Source organism: Microcebus murinus, chromosome 5 (genome assembly GCF_040939455.1).
Source record: "Microcebus murinus isolate Inina chromosome 5, M.murinus_Inina_mat1.0, whole genome shotgun sequence".
Lineage (NCBI taxonomy): Eukaryota > Metazoa > Chordata > Mammalia > Primates > Cheirogaleidae > Microcebus > Microcebus murinus.
Genome location: NC_134108.1, coordinates 95,569,837 through 95,594,086, shown reverse-complemented (window position 1 = coordinate 95,594,086; position 24,250 = coordinate 95,569,837). Strand labels below are relative to the sequence as shown.

Here is a 24,250-nt window from a genome sequence, read left to right as displayed (position 1 = left end):
AGACCATGTCTGGAAATGTGACAGTTTTGGCTTTGTGCTCCCCTGAGCAATAGCCCAGGTGTTCAGAGAAAGTGTGGGAAAACCCATATTTCTGCATTGTCATTCGAACACAGAAAACACAGGAGGAAAATGAGCTGTCACTCCAATTCCCATGATGCCTTGCTGCTTAGCATAACTCTACAGTGCGGCCCTGGGTCCACTGGTCCATACTCTGACAGATAATTAAGAAAGCAGCAGCTTTTTCTAGACGGCTCTTCCTCATGATTTGCATTTTAGCCAGAGGCGACCAGTTATAAAAAAAACATGATGGAAAGATGGTAAGAAGCCAATTAGATGGATGGATGGCTGACTGACAGCTCTCTGGTATTACGACTCCAGATTTCAGACTACATAGCCTGGCAGTTTTCTACAAGAACCAACTTTTTTGCAGGTTGGTAAAGCTGTTAAATGTGGGACTATATATAGCGCTATATAATTTTTGCAAAGTTGTACATTTTCCTTAAATAAGCATGTATTCTTTTCAATCAGGGTTTGCATTAAACAAGTTTTCACAATTTAATCACAACTTGCATCACTAAATTTAGCAATATTAAAATTCTAGACAACTTGTAGGCACATTAGCTGTGCCAGTAGAGAAGTGATTAAAAAGCTGAGAACCACGTTGAGCCAGCAGAGATAAAGTGAGCTAATAATTAGAATGTCTGTGCAAATATGGCTTTAGAACTTTGAATTTTTCACTGTTTGGTTTTAAGCAACTAAAAGCATAAACTCTAAATTTCCCTTCCATCTTTATATCCCACAAACATATATTTGCTATTAGACTTGTTCAAAGTCTAATATATGCTTTTGTGTTTGTTACTTCAGCTAATTTTGAAATAAAAAAAAAAATGAAACTGTTAGTCTCAAGCTTCCAGTTTGGCCGTGATATTTTCTAGCTTCTAGCTAGTAGGAGTCAACTCTTCGTAATATTTTCCAATTTGGAACCTTCACTAATGTTTCCTGTGTGCTGCATTCTGTGTCTGTTATATATATGCACATATATATACCACACACACACATTTTTGAATGCAAATCATTTGCTATTAGAGTTACATGACTTCATCTGTAGTTTTAAATGAGAGATTTTTTTTTTCATTGTAATGACACCTCAGATGTGTTTCAGATCTTGAAATACTATTGATAGGTATTTATTTCACAATTAATTGAGGTACTAAGGAACATTAACCCAAACCAGAATTGTAAGTGTATTTTCTTACTGTGGGTAATAAATCTTCTACAACCTGAAGATGGGCATTAGACCAATGGTGTGTCTAAATGCTATTAGTTGCTTAAAATCCAACAATGTATATTTTGAAGTGCTGTGTATATCACTCAGTCTGCACTGATGTTGAAATCCACAGCACACATAAAACATGACTGAGAATGTTTTATCACATGTGGTAACCCTTTCTTTTTTGTTTTCTTTTTCATCCGCACTGGTATTTGTCATTTTGCTTTTGCTTTGTATCATGTTGTTGGAATAAGATATGCTTACCATACTGATAACAATTCTAAACAATATTCTACCTGCACATAGTTGGAAAATTTAAACAGAAGTTCAAAGGAGAAAAGTTTCATAAACAGTATCCCCAATTAGATGGAGTAATTGCATGTTGGTTTTCTTTAGAAACAGTTAAGAGTTTTTCCTATAGAGATAGCATAATAGGAGTAGAAATAGATATCTTGCTGAAGAGTTTTTATAACTTATTTAAGATGTGTTTCTTGTCAATAATTGATGCCCTCATATCATTAAAATATACCTTAATTATTGAATATTTAAGTTTCCTCCTAATTTGCCATTTTAAAGGGAGAAATGCTAAATATGAATTACCCCAATACAGTGATTCTTCAAGTAAGGAAAGTAAAAAGCTTTGAAACATTTCCTTCTTTGGTGGGATATTTATGTTCAGAGTCTGGCTGAGTCTTTTAACTACCCATGTCCTCACTTTTCATTAGCTACTCATACTTTTTATTGAAATTTATTTCACTTTTGGATTCTCTTACTTATGGCACAATGTTAATGTACTGTATTTTCACAAGGTCTAGAGCAAATTATGAGTCTTTTAAAAAATAATTAGAATTGAAATTTGAGGAACAACATATTATAGACAGATTTTAAAATAATAAATCCCCTTATTTTCAATATTTTTGCTACTAAAGTATGTATTAAGAAATAATTTTTATGTAAGAGAGAAATGTAAAGTGTGATATTTGCTAAAGTAAGTTCTAACAACACAAACTTTGAAAGTAGACCTATTATAGCACTATAAGGTAAGGAGATATATTTCTAAATAAAAATAAATGAGTTAACATCAAAACAAAAAGATATCTCACCACAAAATTCATAGGGTTTTTCCTGGAAAATTTAATAAAATTCACTGGAGTTTACTGCTGCCATCATTTTAATATTGAGCTATGCAATTTGAGTGGCTAGAATTTGAACTTAAAAAGCAAAGAAAAAGATATAGACAAGTTTCTTAAAAATTATTTTTCTTCTTCTTAAAGACTATGTTGCTAATTGAATATTTGGTTATTGGCAGTTTTAAAATGGAATGCTTTTTGAGATATATTTTGGAAATAATCAGCTTTCTCTTCAGTGCATTTTATACTAACTGAAAAGTAGAGGAAAGAAAAACTTATGTAAAAAAATACTTAACATGTGAGTGTTAAAGTTATTTTCCTGTGTTTTTAAAACACAGTTTATAGAAATATAGCCTCCTTGATTATTTAAGAACAAATTTTTATAATCCTATGCCAAGGTGAATTTTTGTTTAATATTTATAGACACTTTAAATAAAACAACAATTGACCTCAAACATCTTTTAATATCTTTTAAAACATATCATCAAAGTTAGTGTTGTTTAAGGAACATTTAAAAAGCATGTCATTAAGGAATAATGTTGTTTATGTTGAATTGCTATTCAGCACCTCATATAGTTTTATAACTTCCTAATAGTCAAATGACACTACAAACCACCAGTCACAGCACACTGGTAAAATATTTGCCTTCTTTACTTATTGAATTTAGAGCACTTTCCAGAAGCCAAGAGATTACATAAAATCTGTTTATTTTCCCTGATTTGCAATGGAGTCTGGCAGTTCATTTATATATATTATTTTGCAAGAGAGAGAAAAGATTGTTAAAGAGGCAGAGATGCTGAGAAAAAAAATCAGCAACAACTCTTTGTTATGTTTATAAATTATTCAGAATTCCATTAAAATGAATGGTTTGAATTATATAAGAAAGCCCACTAATACCAAGGCATAGATACAGAACCCAAAACCTTCTTAAAGACTAGAAAGGTGTGTAATTATAATAGTAAAACAAATCTTTCTCTCTCTTCTTACATTCTCATAGTCATTCTCTTAAATTTCTTTTCAAGCACATTGTGGCCTGTCTTGTGTAATAGCTATATGTAAGCTCTTTAAAGGCTGGGGCTGCATCTCTTTTGTGTTTTTATTCCTGCACCAAAAATGCCAACTTATAATAGCAGCTCAATAAATAAGGTTTGAATTTAATGCAGACTTTCACTTGACTTTGCAACCATTAATTCCCAAATCTACAGTAAATGAATGATTTCAATTTGTTAGTTAGTTTCCTGAACCCAAGTTGTGACTGGGGTAGCTAGTTTTGCTATATTTCTCAAGCAGAAACTGAGTAAAGTTACTGCCGTGGTTGCAAGATTGGATGAGCAATGATGGGTAGAGCAGTGTATGCCCTAGTCATCATCATCAATCATCCTGTAATTATAGTCTATCATCTAAGACTGACCACTGATAAGCAACTATGCTGGAGAGAATAATTCCTATATCTAGCACATGTTAACCACTCAGTTGGTTAGTTCCAAGACAATAAAAACTGTTCTTTTTCTGTAGATAAATATGGTAGAATATTGACAATTGCTTACTATTTTAACCAATTCTGTTGATTCAACCATTCAAAACATCTTTGAGAGGTAACTATTTTGTTTGTTTGTAGTCCGTTTTGGTTTTAGAGACAGGCTCTCACTCTGATGCCCAGGCTGGAGGGCAGTAGCACAATCATAGCTCAGGGTAGCCTTGAACTCCTAGGCTTGAGCACCCTCTCACTTCAGCCTCCCAAGTAGCTGGAATCATTGGCTTGAGGCCCAGCTGAGAGGTAAATATTTTAATTCTCATTTTGCATATATGACACCCAAGAAATTAAGTAACTCTCCCTAAGTCTAATATCTAATATGTGGCAAAATAAAGTTTGAACTAAGCTCTCTCTGATTTTTAAAACTTCTGCTCCTTTCATTATTCTTTTCTAAAAAAATAATAATTATAAATACTAACATAATGACAGGTTCCAATTTTTAATGCAAGCATTTCTGGAGAAAAAAAAACTTATGCATAAGAAATCAGTAGTGTTTTGTACCTTTGTACTTGAGCACCAACACTACTTATTTTAATGATGTTATTCTCATGTCATTAATATGAAACAATGTTTCTTATAATCTGTAGAGGTTCAATCTACCAGATAGAGAAAAAAAAACTGGACACTAATCCTGTTTTTAAGGCAAATTTAGGGAGGCAGAAGAAACATAAGAGAATAAAATAAAGTCTTTGCCTGTTTGGATCTCAAAATCTATTGGAAAAAGACACAAATAACTCTAATACAATACCTGATACACACATGATGATGTTCTATGGAAATTGAGTTCAGTGATTGCCATGGGAAAATTAGGAGGAAGCTTCATTTGTGTTCAACCTTGTTAAGTAGGTGTGCATTTACATTGACTAGGATAGGAAAAAGAACACTTAAGTGATATAGTATGAGCCTGCATATGTAAGAACAAGGGTGTCAAATTATCACTTGCATTGAGCAGGTAGGGTGAATGCTGTGAGGGAGGCTTGTGGAGGGGTGAGTATGTTGAGAAATAATCTTGGAAAATCAGGCTAGGACAAAATAAAGGAGTCACTTTCTTACCAGACTAAGAAGCTTACAAATTCTTCTGTAGCTAATGGGAAGTCATCTCTGAGCTTTACTGGAATGTGATTGTATTTGTGAATTAGTATGGTAACTCTGAAAGGTAAATGGAGGTGGGTCAGAAAGTAAAAAGTTTGGAGACAGAGAGACCAGTGTGGGGCCTGCTTGAGTGACAGGGATGATGAGTAGCTGAGCTAAGACTGTGACAGTGGATTAGAGAGATAAATGTTTCATTACAGCCAGGCCTGGTAGGTAGCATATCAAAAACATCTCACTCCTTTGCAATTTCCTCTAGTTTTTTTAACAATGATAACAGCTTTACTCTCATAAGATTTAGGCCTGAAATCTACTGGTAATTGCCCAATTTGATTGTTAAGCACAGTTCTCTGTCACCAAGGAAGAACTGGAGCAAAAGATGAAAATGTTTAAGTATTTTCTTCTTCTTGGGAAAAAATTCATTATATTAATATTAATTTTTTTTTCTATTTTTATTTTTTCAACAGAAGGTCATACATATGCTATTTGAGAGTTCACAGCTAGCCCCTCACTACTCAGATTGTGGGTGTTATTGCCAGACTGCGGAGATGCACAAGAACTGACTTGAGAAGCAAAGAGATTATTCATGCTCCTGCACACTCTGTTATCTCTCTGGGAACTCTTAATCAATGCAGGGCGAGAGCCAGTTAGCACGACTGAGGTTAGGGCAAATGGGCTGTACACTGGAAGATGAAGGATTCAAAGGTGATTATTATTCAAATTAGAATATAAAGAATGCAATCTAGGGAAGAAGAAGAAGAAGATAATAAAAATAAAGATTTACCTACTGAATCACTTGCTATGTTGCATCTAGTCCTTGAAATGCCAAATACGTTATAATATGCTTTATAATATGCTTTGACTAGAAGTAATGATTTGAGGAGTTTATACTCCATTTCTATTTTGTTCTTGCAGATATGTTAAAATAAAAATTCTGAAATCCTAGAAATGTCTACTAAATACATCTGGATATATAGCTTAAATACTCTATAGAAAATTGCACTAAAACAAAAAATATATGAATCAAAAAAATAATTTCTAAATGATAGTAATGGCTCAGTGTATGAAGAAAATAGATGATGGGCCAAAATTCTAGTTATGAACACTGGAATTTAGATTGCAACTTTGGAGCTCATTAGGGTTACATATTTATGTAATTTACTTAAAAGGTTTTTAAAACAGTAACAGTTTCTTAATATTTAAAAGCATGATTTCTTTAATAATAATTTGTTCTATGGCTAATTTAAAAACGTTTTAGTCAAAAATATATTTGCCTTACTTTGTTCTTGAGAATATTGCTGCTAATGTAAACGATGAGTGATTTAAATTCATGTGCATCTTAGTTATCCGAACTGTTTTATTATATTTTTCTTTGATTGTGCATACAAATTCATGTATCTTGGTGTGCCTCCTTTTTTTAAAAAAAAAAATAATTAAACACACTACTGTGTGTTTCTATCCCACATTTCAATAATACAGTTTGACTTTTCCCCCTCACGATCTAGTTAGTTTCTAGATAGTTATTTTCATTTCTGAGATTTCAACTGTCCCTGGCAAATGGCCTTGAAGTTCAATAACTTACTATCAGCAATTACTAGAACAGGTAACATATCACATATTATTTATCCAAATAAATCCTAGAGCATTCTTTTCAAAATAGCTTAACATTCCCCAGATACATGCATTCTCACACTTTGCTTCAGCTTCTTTTCACTTCCAGATTTCTGGGTCAGAGCAGATAAAATTTAGGCCACCGTGCACATGCTGTGCTTCAGGGGAGAACTTCTAAACCACCTTTATTCAAAACAGCACGATAGCTATTATTATTTGGGCTCAGTACTCATTGGCTGTCTTTCTGCTCTTCTCACAAGAGACTAAAGTTTTCCAGAGAGAGTAGGGAAAGCTAGGCCACCACATAAATACTTCAACTGAAAGCTAGGAAATATTACTAACATCACAAATCCACCGAGCCCCACTATTCTCTCTCTCTCTCTCTCTCTTTTTACCTCTTTTATTGTCATCTGCTTTCATATTTGAAACTTAAAGATAAAAAATTAGCACATAATTACATTGATAGAAGTTTGTCAAAATATTTTTTATCTTTTATTTTTACTATTAAGAGGCATAATACAATTTTATACCTTTAAATCAACGTGACATGACCAGTTATATTTAATTTTACAAAGAAAATAAGGCACATATAGAAAATGTAAACTATAAAAAGGAGTGTGGACTGTTTCATTCACTTTCTGCAATGCTTTAATTTTAAAGTCTGAGCATTGTCCCAAAGTACATGATGTCATAGAGTAATTAATTAATTCATTGGACATTTTTGGTGTTGTTTGAAATTACTTCCAGGTTCTGACTCTGCAATGCTACCTGCTATCTATTCTTTTGTATACGATGTAAAAGAAGTTTGGACTTATTTTTATGATACTTACACAGAGCCAATTCTGTTCAATTTGGCTAAAATATGTTTTTTCACAAATTTCATCTTCTATATCATGAGTATATTACAATATTGCAGTATTTATCAACCCTGAATAAAATCTTTACCCCTATAAAAAAATAACTAATTCTCACCCAGGTCCAATTTTAATACTAACCATTTTGTCTTATTAAATATATACAAACAAAAGTGGTACACATTTTTTATGATCAAGGCTATTATATAACCCTAAAAGCCAAACAAATTTATATGTTAAATGCAATTGAGTTTGCAAACAAAAAAATAGAAATAAGACAATTTATTTCATATAATGGAAGAAGTCATTTTCTTGTAAATAAATTGCTGCCAGTAACAGGAATATAACACAGCTATCACACGATTGTACACTGAACCCTATATGATGATATAATTGTCTCATCACTTTCTCTTTTCCAAATACTTAAAAACAACAAACAACCCTAGTTCTTATTTCATGTCTGAACATCATTGCACCTTCATTCAATATAAACATATAGTTTGTGTATTAAATATCTTCTAGCCTGTCCTATTCTCAATTAGCCCAAAGTCATTGAAAAAGCATTTTTTTCTCTATGTGATCATAAGCACAAATACAAATATAGATAGTAAAATTGCAATTGCATGGCAGAAGTGAATTATGAAGGGACCATTGAAATGATCAATAATATCAAACATTTCTTAGATTATCATTAAAAGTCCACAAAATATGGAAATTTATGTAGATTACTTATAGCTCCTAAGAACATCAACTCAATCTCAGAGATATGTATACTCTTGTTTGAGATATGCTAAAGAAGATATTGCTGTGAATTGTTATGAAATTATTCTTTTTTAATATTCATATTTTTTCTTCAAAATGTTTATAAGACATTTATTTGATAAATAATAGAACACAAAATCATAAATATTAATCAAAATTTTAATTTAGGAATCAAAATATTAAGTGATAAAAAACATGGTTTTTCCTAAATCTTTGTAACTATGGTATAGAGAGAATGAATTCTGTACTTATAAGTCAGCTTTAATGAAAACACAGGGACTTCTAAATAATTATGTTATTTTGTGTACTCGATGATTGCACTTGTAGGTTCCAGTGGAAAATTTCCCTTCACCTTCTGAAAGTTTGCTGAAAATCAGCTGACAAGAGGCAGATTAAAAGGAGAAAAGGCACACAAATTCATTTGATCATAGTTTTACATGTCATGAGAGTCTTTGGAATGAAGTCACAAAGATACAGGGTAAACTATTTTCATGCTTAAGTTCAACAAAGTATGAACTGTGTAGAAATATGATTGGACAAAAAGGATATGATGTGATGTTAATAGACCAAGGGGAGAAACCCAGAAAGTCCTGTCTGTTTAGATTATTCTTGGCTTCTCTGTGCAATACTCTTTCCTTTTGAGTATTGAGCAAAACCTTCTATGAAGTAGGGGTCTAATGACCTACAACCAAATAAGGCAGGTCAGATCATATTTTATGGCCAGTTTTTAAGACAGAAGAGTGGAGAAGAAAGTTAGAGTAATAGTTTTAGGTCTTAAGGTTGGCTTTGGGGAGAAAAGGTTCTGGTTTCTATAACCTGCCTTGGGGAAGAGAAATAGTAGTTTCTATGGTTAGCCTAAGGGGAGAATGGAGGGTAAGGGTCAAGAAAGCAGAAGAAGTTCAGAGAAAAATTACCCTTCTGAGGCTGCTTTTGAGGCCTTAATTTTGGGGTATAGTTTTTGAGCACCAACACACTCAATAACAAAAAAATTGTCCTCAATAACAAAAGGTATTTATTAATAAATATAAACTTGTAGGATGCCTAGAGATAATGTGAGCTAAATGGGATTTCCTAAATTTATTCTATCAAAGTCTCAGAATAAAGCCATAAGATTTCAACTTCTAAATAAGAACTGGAGTATATCAACTTCCAGAGCCCACAACACAACAAGCTTCCTTTGCTTTTTTTTTTTTTGAGACAGAGTCTCACTCTGTTGCCCCTGCTAGAGTGCCGTGGTGTCAGCCTACCTCACAAGAACCTCAAACTCCTGGTCTCAAGTGATCTTTCTGCCTCAGCCTCTCGAGTAGCTGGGACTACAGGCATGCACCACCATGCCTGGCTAATTTTTTCTATATATTTTTAGTTGGCCAATTAATTGGTTTCTATTTATAGTAGAGACGGGGGTGTCTCTCTTGCTCAGGCTGATTTCCAACTCCTGACCTCGAGTGATCCACCCGCCTTGGCCTCCCAGATTGCTAGGATTACAGGCGTGAGCCACTGCGCCCAGCCAGCGAGCTTCCTTTGAGCTAGTGTTGTAACGCAGTTAATAAAAGGACTAATGTAAGCTCAATATGTTTTTCTAGATGTATCATAACCCCTTTCTGATCATACAGGCTTCCTTGCTATTCCTGCTTCAAGACTTTACAACTGCTCGTTTTTTTAATTATTATTTCAAAATATTGCAGAGGTATAAGCAGTTTTGGTTACATGGATTGCTTTTGTTATGCTTGAGTCAGGGTTATAAGAGTGCCCATCACCCAGAGAGTGTTCAGTATACCCCTTGGGTAGGTTTTTGCCCATCCCCTCCTCCTCCCTCACCCCTGCTTGATTTCCACTGAGTTTTACTTACCTCTGTGCACATGTGTACTCATCAGTTAGTTCCAATTTAATAATGAGTACATGTGGTGTTTCTTTTTCCACTCTTCAGATACTTCACTTAGGATAATGATCTCCAGTTCCCTCCAAATTGTTGCAAAGGGCCTTAATTCATCCTTCTTCATGGCTGAGTATACGTAATTAATATTTTATTAATCCACTCATGTACATTGATGGGAACTTGTGTTGCCTCTACATCTTTGCAGTTTTGAATTGTGCTGCAATAAACATTCGAGTGTAGTTGTCTTTTTGATACAATGACTTTTTTTCCTTTGGGTAAATACCTAGTAGTGAGACTGCTGGATCAAATGGTAGGTCTACTTTTAGTTCTTGGAGGAATCTCCATACTGTTTTCCGTAGAGGTTGTACTAATTTGCAGTCCCACCAACAGTGTATAAATGTTCCTTTCTCTCTACATTCACACCAGCATCTACTGTTTTTGGACTTTTTAATAAAACCCATTCTAAGTGAGATAAGGTGATGTCTCATTGTGATTTTAATTTCCATTTCACTGATGATTAATAACATTGAGCATTTTTTCATATGTTTATTGGCCATTTTCTATCTTCTTTTAGAAAACTTTTGTTCATGTTTTTTGCCCACATTTTAATGGGCTTGATTGGTTTTTTTCTTACTGATTTGATTGGGTTCTTTAGTTCTTTGTTGGATATATAGCTTATGAATATTTTCTTTCATTCTGTAGGTAGTCTATTTGTTCTGTTCATTATTTCTTAGTTGTGGAGAAGCCTTTAAATTTAATCGAGTCCCATTTATTTATTTTTGTTGTTCCTGTGATTGCCATTGGGGTCTTCTTCATAAATTATTCCCCTAAGCCAATATCTAGAAGAGATTTTTCAACATTTTCTTAGAATACGTATGGTTTCATGCCTTTCATTTATGTCCTTTATCCATCTTGAATTAATTTTTGTGAGTGGTGATAGGTATTGATCCTGTTTCATTCTTCTGCATGTGGCTATCCAATTTTCCCAGGACCATTTATTGAATAGGGCTTCTTTTCCTCAGTGTATATTGTTGTCTGCTCTGTCAAAGATCAGTTGGCTGTATGTGGATGGTTTTATATATGGGTTCTCTGTTCTGTTCCATTGGTCTTTGTTTCTATTTTTGTGCCAATACTATGCTGTTTTGGTTACTATAGTCATGTAATATAGTTTGATGTCTGGCAATGTGATGACTCCAGATTTATTCTATTTCTTTAGCATTACTTTTGCTACATGGGCTCTTTTCTGGTTCCAAACAAAAAATAGAATTATTTTTTCTAGATCTGTGAAAGATAACATTGGTATTTTTAAGGTATTGTCTTGAATCTGTAAATCACTTTGGGTAGTACAGACATTTTAGCAATGTTGATTCTACCAATTCATGAGCATGATATGTTTTTCCATTTGTTTGTGTCATCTGTGATTTCCTCGGTGTTTCATAGTTCTCTTTGTAGAGAACTTTCTCTTTGTAGAGAACTTAAGCATATTCCTAGGTATTTTATTTTCTTCATGGCTACTGTGAATGGTATTGAGTCTTAGATTTGATTCTCAGCTTGACTGTTATTGGTGTATAGGAATGCTACTGATTTGTGTACATTGATTTTGTAACCTGAGACTCTGCTGGATTTATTTATCAATTCCAGGAGTTAGTGGAGTCTTTGGGGTTTTCTAGATATGAGATTATATCATCAGCAAAAAGAGATAGTTTGGCCTCCTCTTTCCCAATTTGGATGCCTTTAATTTCTTTCTCTTGCCTGATTGCTCTGGCTAGGACTTCCAGCACTATGTTGAATACAAGTGGTGACAGTAGGCACTCTTGTCTTGTTTAAGTTCTTAGTAGAAATGCTTTCAACTTTTCCCCATTCAGTATAATGTTGGATGTGGGTTTCTCATATATGGCTTTTATAATTTTGAGATTTTGTTGAGGGTTTTTATCATGAAAGTGTGCTAAATTTTGTTGAATGCTTTTTCTCCATCTATTGAGATGATCATATGGTCTCTGCTTTTGCTTCTGTTTATGTGGTGAATGACATTTGTTGATTTATGTATGTTCAATCATCCTTGCATACCTGGGATGAAGCCCACTTGGTCATGGTTTATTATTTTTTTTAATGTGCTGCTGAATTCAGTTTGCAGGTATTTTGTTAAGAATTTTGCATCTATATTCACAAGGTATATTTGTCTGTAGTTTTCTTTTTTGTTGTGTCCTTTCCTAGCTTTTGTATCAAGGTGACATTGGCTTCCTTTAATGAGTTAGACAGGATTTCCTCCTCGATGTGATGGAATAATTTCTGCAGTATGAGTACCAGCTCTTCTTTATAGATCTGGTAAAATTCAACTGTGAATACATGTGCTCTGGAGGGGTTTTTTTGTTGGAAAAATTTGTATTAATGCTTCAATCTTGTTGCTCATTATTGGACTATTCAAGAGTTCTATTTATTCCTGATTGAGTCTTGGGAGGTTGTGAATTTCTAGGAATTTGTCTATTTCCTGTATGTTTTGGAGTTTATGTGTAGAGATTTTCATAGTATTTACAGATGACATTTTGTATTTATGTGGTATCAGTTGTAATATCTCGTTTTTCATTTCTGACTGAGCTTATTTGGGTCTTTTCTCCTCTCTTGCTGGTAAATTTATCAAGAGGTCTATCAATTGTGTTTACTTTTCAAACAACTAACTTTTTGTTTCATTGTATCTTTGTATTGTTTTTGTTTGATTGTTTCTTTTCCATATCATTTAGTTCTGCTCTGACTTTCATTACTTCCTTTCTTCAGCTGGTTTTGGTTTTCTCTTCCTATTCTAATTCCTTAAGAAGTGGCATTAGATTGTTAATTTGTAATCTTTCTGTCTTTTTTATCTAGGCAGTTAAGGCTATGGATTTTTCCCCAGGACTGCTTTTGCTGAATCCCATAGATTTTTATAGCTTATGTCCCCTTTGTCATTCAGTTTGAGGAATCTTTTGATTTCCATCTTAATTTCATTATTGACCCAATAATCATTTATCACAAGGTTGTTTAATTTCTATGACTTTATGTAGAATTGAGTGTTTCTCTTGGAGTTGATTTATAGATTTTGTTCCACTGTGGTCTGAGAAGGTACGTGGTGTGACATCTATTTTTTTTAATTTGGTGAGGTATGTTTTGTGGCCTAAGACATGATCAATCTTGGAGAATGTTCCATGTGCTTATAAGAAGAATGCATATTCAGTAGGATTTTGGTAAAATGTTCTGTAAATATCTGTTTGGCCCATTTGTTCTAGAGTCCTGGTTAAGTTCATTATTTCTTAGAATTGGTATGTGGGATAATGTTCTGTTCATACTGTTGGTAATACCTTATTGCTTTGTTTTACCTCTTGTGCTATTGTTTTGTATGAGATCTGAGCTTTAGCTGTTGGGTGGTTTTTGCACTGGTGGGTATCTATTGTGCTGATCCATGTATAATGCAGTTTTGAGTATTTCCTGCAGGGCAGGTCTGGTCTTGGCAAATTCAATCAGATTTTGCTTGTCTGGAAAAGTCTTCATTTTTCCTTCATGTATGGAAGTTTTGCAGGATACAAAATTCTAGGCTGGTAGCTGTTCTGTTTAAGAAGACTGAAAATGGGGTCCCAATCCCTTCTGGTTTGTAAGTTCTCCATTGAGAAGTCTGTGGTTAGACTGATGGCTTTTCCTTTGTAAGTTACTTGATGTTTTCATTTCCTGGCTCACAGGAGTCTCTCATTCATGTTGACTTTGGCCAGTCTGATGATTATGTGTCTTGGTGATTATCTCTTTGCAATAAATCTCCCAGGTGTTTGTTGTAGATGGGTATCTAAATTTCTTACAAGACCAGGGAAGTTTTTCTCAATTATTCCCTCAAATAGGATTTCCAGCCCTCGTGCATTTTCTTCTTCACCATCAGATCAGGGATATTTATATTTGGCTGTTTTATATAATCTCATATTTCTTGCAAACTTTGCTCATTCTTCTCAATTCTCTGTTCTTTATTTTTGACAGACTGATTTAATTTGAAAGAGTTGTCTTCAAGTTCTGAGCTTCTTTCTCCTGCCTTGTCTAGTCTATTCTTAAAATTCCTACTATGTTTTGTGTTTCCCTAGATGAATTTTTTATTTCCAGATTTTCTATCTTTTTAAAAAATATATCAATCTCTTTAGTGAATTTTTCATTCATTTCCCGAATTGTTTTTCTTATTTCTTTGAGTTGGTTTTCCATTTTCTCTTGGATTTCATTGAGCTTCCTTTCAATCCATAGTTGAAATTTTTTATCTATCATTTCAATATTTCATTTTGATTGGTATCCATTGCCAGAGAGCTGGTGTTCCCTTTTAAGGGTGTCCTTTCACTCTGATTTTTTTATACTTCTGGGGTTCTTTCACTGATTTCTTCTCATCTGGAGCAACTGTCACTTCTTATTTTTGGATTTTATTTTGTTTAGATGGGGCTTTTTTCCCTGCTTTACTTATAAAGGAGTATCTGTAGCATATGTTGGGTAAGAACCTTTGGCTTTGCTTGTGGATGCTTTGATGCGATCTGGGTTCTGAATGGATATCTTTGTTAGGGGTATCCAAGTGTGGTGGTTCTCTCAGTTGCTAGTTGTTTGTAGGCTGTAGCAGTGGTGAGCTATGTGTGTGGGCAGATTCCTGGTCTCTCTTTGATGAAGGAGGTTGGAGCCCTTTGAAATCCTTTTGGTTTCCCCAGCCCTGTGGTCTTCTTAACAGTGTTAATTGTACTGGCACTCCCAGGTTAATCTCTGAGACAGTAGATGATGCTTGTGGGTAAGACTCAACCACACCCTGTATGACTGAGTCCATAAATGCTGTAAAAGGCTGTACATATTGACCTTCCTGTCAGTAGGTGGTAGTTGCTGGAAGGAACAAGTGGCAGTATTATTTTGGGTAGACCTGTGATTGGCTGTAGCCTCCTAGAAGAAGCACTCCAATAGCCCAGGTGGTGGGTGGGGCCTTGGAACTTCAGGTGAGTCCTATTCTCTGCCACAGCACAGGCAGGTGGGGGAAGCGAGGCTGGGTAGGACTGGGTTGTGTGAGCTTGCCCTCAGCCTCCACAAAGCTGGTAAGATAGTTTTTTCAGCAATGCTTAAAGGTCTGATCCCAGTTTTTTTGGAAAGCAACCAGGGATGAGCTGAAGTGGCCTCACCCAGACACAAAGTCTGCTCGTGGGAGGTGGAGCCATCTGAGATTCCCTATCTAGCTGTCAGGAGTGGATATTGCTCTTCTCCAACCTCCCTTGCTCCACGATGGACCTCCAGTGTCTGCCAGGAGGCAAGATCTCAAACTAGCTGAGTTGGTACTACAGGCTTGGAGCTTCTCTTTCCAGGATCCTGCCTTGGGCAGAGAACATGGCCTTCCTGTGGGGAGGATTGCTCCACTAATGTGCTGTGGATGGTACTCACAGTGCATTCTCTTAGAACTCATGCTGCACTCTCTTTTCTATTCTACCCACATGGGTTCCCTCATTTCCTGAGATTATTTCACAGATCTCCCCTCTGTGTTTGTTCCCAAGCAACACAATCAAGTCCTGGGGATACACGATCTGATTGGTTAATTTAACCATTGATTAAAGTTACTTCCTATTGTCAAGCTCAATGTTTCTGTAGTCATGATGACAAACTCGATGTCTCAAAATCTGATGTGTTTTATAAAATAGGGGAAGCATTAATTTAAAACTCATGTTTGCCTTTATGTGTTTCAGATTTCTAAACAATGAAAGAAGCAAAATATTTCAGAGAGTATGATCCCCCAAACTTCCACACCAAATTCAAGTTCCAACAATTTCAAGTTCCTTTGAACCTTGAATTATAGCATTCAGCTGAGACATTGTCTTGGGTAAGACCTTCATCTTCTAAAGTTCACTTAGAAAAAGATTGTACCCTGCCTTAAATTTCAAAACAGGTGCCATTTGCTATTTTTCCCTATGCAAAGTGTTACATGCACTAAGGGCTCTGCCTTAAACTAGGTGCTGGACACCCCTGATAGAGATTGCCATGGTGTCCGGTGTCCCAAAGCAAGCCTGTTTTTTTTTTTTTTTCCTTTAATCATGAGGAGTTAAGTTACTAACAACTCCAAAGCCACAATAATGTATTATGAGAAGAGAATTGAGAGTGGTGAGGGGCCCTTATTCCTTCCTGGGTGTAAATATTATTGCAGGTGCTTTGTTAAAACAAAGCCCCGAAGACAAGTGATAGCATCATAGTAAGCACAGAGTAGTAACACAGATGGCAGGAATGGGAGGTCAGAGAGAGATACTTTTAAGCAGGAGGGCTCTTACAGGAGTTTCTTTTCACAATTTTAGACAAACACTGTTGAGGGTACCAGAGCTTAGATAGATAGTTTAGGTTTGAGATAAAAGTCATCGTGTTAAGAATATTTGGGCTCCAGCCTGGATCACAGAGAGTCCTCAGAGTGGCAAAAGAGGATCACACATAAATCTTAATTGGATGACCTGAGTGAACAAGGAGAAATCCAGAGTTCTAAGAGCTCAGAGAAATAAGAAAGAAAAAGACCAAGGAGGCATTGAAATATGAAGATAAAATCGATACAGAATTGCCTAGGAAATCAATAAGAGGGATAAAGGACGTGCAGGGGATGTGAAATATGTGTTCTGTCTCCTGTACAAGTGAGAAATCTGGCAGCATGTTTTGAACATGCTGCAATCCTGTAATTAAAGCTCAAGGGAGAACAGCATAAAGGGAATCTTAATAATCAAGTGAAGAGATGCCCTGGCAATAAGTGACTCCTTGTCAGGGAAATAGTTTCATAGGCAAATCTTAAGTTAAATATACACTCAAGTATATAGCCAGAAGATTGACTAATAATTGCATCCATGTATTTATGGTAGAGACCGGGGCTTGATTTTAGAACCATAACCCAGTAGCAGCATCTATCGTTCTATAGGCCACAGTAACCAGCTCACACCATTACCACAGCCTGATAATCACAACCTGATCTTTGAGTATACTTCAAAGTAAGAGATTATCTCCTCTCAAATGCCCAGGATGTCTGCCCAGGGACAGAAAGCCCACAAGAGTCAGTTTCTCCATGGTTAGATGAATGTATAGAAAGGTAAAGATAGGTGTTTATACTCACTCTCTCACATACCAGATACAAATAAAGCAATCAGGAAAAAAAAAAAAGCTTTAAAAATTCCTCAAAAAATATTCCGCGTGTAGCTACTTAAAAATCTAGATCATATGAGGCTTTAAAAATGAGAGAGAATATAATGTAATGACCATATACTCTGAAAATCAAGAAAAGGTACAACTGTAAACATGGGGGAGAATTGGGAAGGCATTTGGAAAAAAAATGCACAACTTTTATTGGTAATTGTATTGGGATGATAGTGTTGCTACAGTCATTCTTAGGTTGTTCCATGCACAATGTGAAATAAAGGAAAATAATTACGGGATATTCTAACATATCCTTTGCCCTTGAAAACCAGGCTTCCTTGTATGAAATAAAAAAGATATTATATGCATTATGAATTTGAATAGAAAGTATCAGTATGAACGTATGACATATCTTTAAACGTGTCACAGTTCTGTCCACTGAAAAGGTCTACAATGTTCAACCCACACGGGCAGAGAACATTGAGCAGCTAGACAGTGGTCTCAGAATGCCTTTTCTCACTAATAGAAACCAGAACTCCATAGATAAGTGACTGATTCTAGATTTAACATGGAAAATGTACAAGATCTATCATACAAGATAGCAAGGAACTGCTCAAATATGATTAGGTTATGTTAAAAGGACTCAAGAGCCAACCTGAAAATGCTTCCACTGGCCAAATATGAGGCAATCTGAATTCCAACAAGAATAATTATTGCAGTGGATTGCAACTTATCCGATATGTCTAAGTCTATGATTTCATAATGATATTATTTTTTTAAAAAAATGGTCACCTTAGAAGTTAAATAAAAACCTCTTCATTTCCTCCTCGAGAACTTATAAATGAAGTTAAGGAATCAAACATTTATGACCTGCTGAATAACTGCAGGTATCACAAAAAGAGAGAAAACTAGACTTTTCCTTCCTGATAAAAAAGAACACACTATGTATATGGTCTTGCCACAGGGATCAAACCTGAACTTGATAAAACATCTGGATTCCAATCTGCAGAAAATACAAAGGAGAGAAATGTGCTGATTTTCACCATAAGCAATGGCAATTAGAAAAATGTAAATTATGGGACACTATAGATCAAATGGCCTAGCTCAGGGGTGGGGAACCTAAGTCCTTAAGGCCATATATGGCCTTTTAGGTCCTTAAGTGCGGCTTTTTGAAGGAATCCAAATTTCACAGAACAAATCCTTTTATTTTTATTAATGCATTTTTGTTCGTCTTTTATATTTTGAATTTTATTTTTTAAATGAACGTATTTAAAGTACCAAAGAATACAATACGTTTTAACTAAATAATCCTCAAGATTGACCAGCACAATTAGAACATTAGTGAGCCATAAGGGCTAAGTTGAAGGCTGCTACACTTCTGATTTGGTTCTAACTTCCCCCACCTGACTGGCGCCACTACCGCAGGAGGGTGGTTGGCAAGAGTTTGTGAGGGTCAAGTATGCCAGTCTGTTATCATCTTTTGACAGTGGTGCACTATGTTTCTGCTTGAAGTGGAATTTGTGAATAGTTGCACAGCTTGACAATATTTTTTAATTCTGTCTGCTTAACAGCCCATCATGTCAAAGAAGACCAAGAGAATGCTGAAGGAAGAAAACCGATTTTTTTAATGAGGATTGGAAATTGCAATATTATCTTATTTCTGCTAAAGATAACATAATTTGCTTGCTTTGTGATACTGTAATATCAGCATTAAAGAAATTCATTGCTCATTAGCATTATAACACTCATAAGGACTACAAGTATTTTAAATTAGAGGGAGAGGCACAAAAGGTTGTATTGTAGAAATTAAAAGATGAGAAGCAAAAGCAAAGACAATTCTTTCAAGCACTGATAAGACCTGGAAACAATGCTACTTAAGCAACTTAAAAAGCAGCTTACATTCTTGGGAAAAAGGGGAAGCCATTCACTGATGTAAAAATTGTGAAAGAATGCATTGTTGAAGTTGTAGGATGCTTAGACCCTGATAATGCTTCCAAGTACAAACAACTTCATCTTTCAAGGAGAACCATAACTGATTAGCAGCATGAATAAGCATTCAACTTAACAGAACAACTTCATGCAATACTTCGGAAGGAAAATATGTATTTTTCAATCATGCTGGAGGAATCAAGTGATACTACTGACTTTTTTTAATACTTTGGTCAGGTCACAACAGAAGATCTTTTTGCTACAAAGAGTTGCTCACTTTGGGCACTCTTGCAAACAGAACATAGAGAATAAATATCTTCAAAAACTTTCAAGATAAATGTCACGAAGGTAAACTCAATTTGATAAACTTAGTGAGTGTTTATACAGACAGTGCACCTTCCATGATAGGATAACATGAAGGGCTTATTGCACAGATTTAAAAAAGGGTTAACAGATCCAGATGCTCTCATTTCTTTTCATTGTATCTTGCATCAGCAAAATCTCTGTGCTAAAGTTATTACTTTAGGTGATACTTTGTAACAAGTTGTGAGTATTGTTAACTTTATCAGTGCAAATGCAACACAGCACCGTCAGTTTTATAACATGCTAAAGTTGAACAATGGAGTATTTAGTGTGCATTTACCATATCTTTCTGAAGTGTGTTGGCTAGTGTAGGGACAAGTGCTAGTCAAAATTTTATCTCTGCAAGAACAGATAGTTAAATTTTATGAAGAACAGAATCAGCAATGTAAATTATTGAAAGAAGATTTTTAGAGGAATGCAGCATTTCTGTGTGCTATCATGTCAAATCAAAATGACTCAAATATGTCTTTTCAAGGTAAAACCAAATCCATATATGATATGTGGCAAAAATCCAAACATTTCTGAAAAAAAGCTATCTTTTTTCAAAACACTTCTTGTTGAAAATGAAACTTTGGATGAACATTTTCTCCAGTTAGCAAAGGTCATTGATGAGCAGGGTGATAAATGCAAATCGTCTGAAGAATATGCAGCTATTATAGACCTATTGATTCGAGAATACAACGAAAGGTTCACTGACTTTGAGAATCATGACATCACACTCAAATTAGCACTTCAGCCTCGCCTAGCCGATATCATTGAGGCACCTAAAGAACTACAGATGGAATTGATTGGGTTCTTAGTAGATGATATTTTAAAGTCATTGTTTGATACTAAGAAAGATCCAGTTGAAATATGGAAAAAATGAAGTAGAATACCCACTTCTTCAGGAACATGCCCAGATAATGTTTTCTTACTTTTTAACCACTTATTGCTTCAAATCTACATTCTTCTATCTAACCCAAATCAAGATGCCCTTAAGGTCACAAATGACCGATACCCTTCCAGAGGATCAACTGAAACTGCGGACCTCCATACTGCACCCAAATATTCAAATATTTTCCAACAAAAAGCAGACACAACAAAGCCATTAAAAGGTTAGTTAACTTTAAAATTAACAAATGGTTTTCATTTTTTGAAGTTATTAAGTGCATAGTAGTTAGATTTTTACAAAATAACGTCCATTTTTAAGAATGTCAAACTGAAGTTTTTTGAATGTGTTCTTATTTGAGTACAGCTAAATTAATGCAGCCAACATGAAAAGTTTTCTCACTCCTGGCCTAGATTCCACAACAGATAAATTGTAGACAAAATAAAAAGATGGAGGGAAAAACCTGTAGATTTTAAAAAGACTCAAAAGATGTCTTAAATTTCAAAATTGGTATAAATAAACTACAGCATCTAGGCATAGTGTCGAAGTATACACATTTGTTTGATAAATATATAAAGGGATAGAGAAAGTGAATCTATAACAGGTAGGAAAATAGTTTAATTTGGGGAAGAATGGATAGGTTTTAATTATAATTGAGGGTTTAGAGAGGCTTGTAGGATGGCTGAAAAGTTTTATTTCTTGATCTGAGTGTTGGTTGCAAGACTGTTCACTTGAAAATAGATTATACATAAGATACATATAATTTTATAATATATTATAATAAATAACAATTATTAAATATAAAATTGTTTTGTGTGGTTTTCTGTATCTGTATTTATTTTACTATAAATTGATTTTTAGAAAGTGTCTGTATTAAAGAAGGTTTGAACAAAGCTGTGTTAAATATTTTGAGATTAAAATGTAAGGTGTAATAGAGTAATGACCCTGATTTTTTTCATAACGCACTACCTAATTAGAAACAATTTCAAAGGAATTCTGCAAATATTTTAGTAATACTACTGTTGTTCAAATAAAGATATAATATACCTTGGTAATTACTTTTAAGGTAAAAGCTCTTATTTAAATAAGTAATTTCCAGTACATTAAAAATTTGTATTTGAATTACTTATGTATGCACTTATGATTGTGGGTCCATAGAGCTGCTGGAGCATTATATAATATCATTTATCTGCCTCTTTTTCTCAGTGTAGAAATACTTTGAAATTAATTCAAAGCAGTATTTATTTTTTTTTAATTTTCTTCATCTCCTTATCTTTCTCCCATTCATCTCTTTTTCCTTTATACTCTCTCAAAGAATACCAGAAAGCTAAGGAAATTTAAGCTTTAGGGGCTCCACTTGTACAAGCCCCTCCCATGACTCTAGTAAGGTCCCTAAACATGAACAAATCTTTGTAAAGTTTGAAAACGTAAGAGATTTTGACCACAATTGGTTGAGACTTTCCTTCCCCTTGGTCAAATGTCCCCTATAATCTGGCAATGATTAGGTACAGCCATTTTGTGGATTCAGCACCAGGACACTGAGTTTAGGAATACAGTAGGTTACGTTAGTGGGGCATTTTCATTGGTTTACAGTTTCTTCCGTGTCTACATAAGTTATTGCCCCTGCCCTGGTAGAGTAATGGCTTCCAGGACTACTCCATTGTGCTGATTTATTACGGTATTATGAAGGAGAAGGACTCAGTATCACATCACTCTATGAAGATATAGCAGTGGGTACTGGAAGTATATAGTGCATATTTATGTGCATATACACACACTCACACTACATAATATATAGTGAAGGAGAAACACCTTGTAAGTAGAGACTTCTGTTTTCATTGGTGCCTAGTCAAAACAAGACAAATACTCTCATTAATGCAGGCATGCAATTATAAACACAGTGTTTTCCCTTTTATGAGAATCATATAAAATTTAAATTATCAGATTTCCTTTATGTATGTGCTATTCAGTTTTTTTAAAAAATATAGTCTGTTATGATTTTTTTTGCATTCTAAATAATTGTTTTTATGCCTAATATTATACTGCACATTTGATATTCTTTCTCTTCAAACACATTCCAAAATTGTTAAAGATTTGGATCTCACAAAGGCTAGATCTCCCCTTTTCTCACTAGAGATCAGTTGGTGAATAGAAGGCTTATTAATTTCTTGTCCTCACTTCATTCTTCATTGTTAATGGATAGACTTTAAAAGGATAAATTGAGCCTATTCTTGGAATGACCTATGTTAGTGCATTTCTTATCTTTCAATGACATCCAACGGGCACGATATGTACATGTTATATTCAATATTAGCTTAATTTTTGCAAGGAAAGATTGGTTGCTGGTTATGAAGAATGTCATCTTTGAGTTGAAAGAGACCATTGCCTGGAGGTCAGCAGTTCTGTTCTACAGAAAAAGAGACAATGTTGTGTCATACAAACATGATCAGAATTTGATAGAGGGACTATTTTTAGAGATTTTTCATACTCAGTGCTATTCAGTTCTCACAAAAGCCCTGCAAGGTAAATGCCATTGCACATTTTTTTTTTTTACATGGGAACAAGCTCAAGGACATTGCGCACCTGCTACAAATTAATGTCAAAGTTCATATTTGAACCTAGGCCATACTGACTTCAAAGTTCATATGTTATTCCATGCTTCTGTAACTAACTAGCCAGTCGTTTAAACTCATTGGCCTCCTTTTCCTCATATGGACAAATAGATATTTGACTAGTGGATCTTGCAGCTTCCTAAGTCTGTGATTCTATGAACCCAAGTTCAGCCAACTTTATAAACTCCATTGTTAGCTGATTCCCATGTCATATAGCAGGAAATTCATCTTGATTTCCTTGTGCCTAACCTAAATTTGGTAATAATTAAAATCCATCTTCTCTCTATCTGTCCTTTGCAGAGGTGTCGAACAGCTAGTTTGTCACAATTTTGCATAATAACTTTCTGTTATGATGAGAGAAGCGAAAGCAGTAGGTAGGGATGAGGGAAGCTCTTAAAGGAAATGTCTAGTAAGGAATCTGGATGCGCTAAAGCTTCATCTCACCTGAACTATTTAAATGGGAGATTTAACCTCAGCAAGCAATAGGGAAAAAAAATAATGGTTTATTTTCCTTATCTCTTAGGTAAATAAATAAAAATATTAGGTAAATTAATAAATTTACTCTTAGGTAAATTAATAAAAATCATCTATGTTTAAATGACATCTAGAAAGATTTAAGCAATATATACATAATAACTTCCTAACTAGTGCATTTAAATAGCACGTGGAAAGACTGTGGGTTTTTCTCCCTGGCTATCTGTTAAATATCAGCGAATACTTTTGCCTATATGTAAACAAGGATCTGGACCAGAGAGTCACTTGGGACTGGGTGTAGGGGCTGGGGGGCTTCCACCATAGGGAGCTCTGGTTCTGTGATGTCTTAGGGGGCCACGGAGGGTTTTCAGGCTGCAGCTTCAGCTCTGCTGTTGTCATTATCACATCTATTTCCAACTCTGTCTCTTCTGCCTTGCGGTGGGCTCTGCAATTGCTCTCACTGCAGTTCCTTTGTTAGAGATTTGCCCTCTTGACATCTCCGAATGAAGAAGTTGCAGCACAAAAAGAAGACTGGTGACAGACCCTGCAATTTCATTCCCTGTAGTAGGTCTTGAAACCTTATCTACATGTCATCTGGATAATCAGAGGTCCATGGTGAGATCTGTCAGAGATTTCTGTTTTAAAAAAGAAATTCAGACACCGTTGACAGGAGAATTGGAATGCTTTTGCGGTCCTGTACCAGCATTGTCTATTATTATGCGAGTGCAAGCCTGAGGCTGTGGTGACAGAGGAACCTCAGGG

The 24,250-nt window shown here is 34.9% G+C and overlaps 1 long non-coding RNA gene across 2 annotated transcripts; it reads left to right on the top strand.

Annotated features, from left to right (window-relative positions):
• Positions 1-226: 226 nt before the first annotated feature.
• On the top strand, positions 227-21,208 carry LOC105869175 (uncharacterized). 2 transcript variants are annotated; one of them, XR_001153032.2, is made up of 3 exons: positions 227-430; positions 15,829-15,962; positions 18,814-21,208. It is a non-coding gene; the product is annotated as an uncharacterized LOC105869175 (long non-coding RNA). The 2 variants fall into 2 exon arrangements; XR_012919314.1 differs by lacking the exon at positions 227-430 and adding an exon at positions 8,592-8,728.
• The last annotated feature ends 3,042 nt before the right edge of the window (positions 21,209-24,250 follow it).